This window comes from Arachis ipaensis, chromosome B04 (assembly GCF_000816755.2).
Source record: "Arachis ipaensis cultivar K30076 chromosome B04, Araip1.1, whole genome shotgun sequence".
Taxonomy (NCBI): domain Eukaryota; kingdom Viridiplantae; phylum Streptophyta; class Magnoliopsida; order Fabales; family Fabaceae; genus Arachis; species Arachis ipaensis.
This window is the reverse complement of record NC_029788.2, coordinates 40,724,158-40,725,013: the sequence shown is the minus strand read 5'-3', so window position 1 is coordinate 40,725,013 and position 856 is coordinate 40,724,158.

The following is an 856-nucleotide window of genomic DNA, read 5'->3' as shown; positions in this document are numbered from 1 at the left end:
GGGGCTGAAGAAGCGGTGGGGAGAGGAGAGGGTTAGAGAGAGACAGAGAAGAGAGGTTAGAGAGAGAGAGGAGAATTCGAAATGAAAAGGGAAAGGATTCACGCTTTTAATTTTAGGGCTTGTTACCATCAGATTTATCGACGGATAAATCTGACGGTAACGCATTGCGGTCACCAAAACGCAGCGTTCGACTAAAATGGGTTTGTCGGCGGATTTTTCTGCTGGTAAATCCCTACATTTCGCGCCTATTTTTCCGTTTTTCCTCCAACTATTACCGGCGAATTTGCTGTCAGAATCGAAGATCCTCCAATAACGATTTGACATGACGAATTTCACTTGAAAACTGTCCATAAATCCGTCGGTAAAGCCGACGCTAATGTGCGACGCTAATCCAACGGTAAATCTGACGAAACTCAACGTTTTTCTTGTAGTGCAAATAATTGGCCTAAGCGGTTCTTATTACTGAATTAGATAAATTACTTAAAAATTTAATTACTATGTCGGTCTCTATAGTTTCATCGAATTTTCAATTATGTCTCTATACTCTTTTTCTTTTTAATTAAGTCCTTATACCATATCAAATTTTGTAATTAAGTTCCTATCGTGACAAAAACGTTAAAATTAACATAATATTCTATTAAACTATACAGAATATTCAATCATGTGTTAGGCATATTTATTTTGTTTAGTGAAATATTCTATTAGTTTCAGCATTTTTGTCACGACAGAAATTTAATTGCAAAATTTGATATGGTATAAAAACTCAATTAAAAAAAATATAAAGATCTAATTAAAAATTCAATAAAATTATATAAACCAATTAAATAATTAAACCTTAAATAATTAGTGAATAATT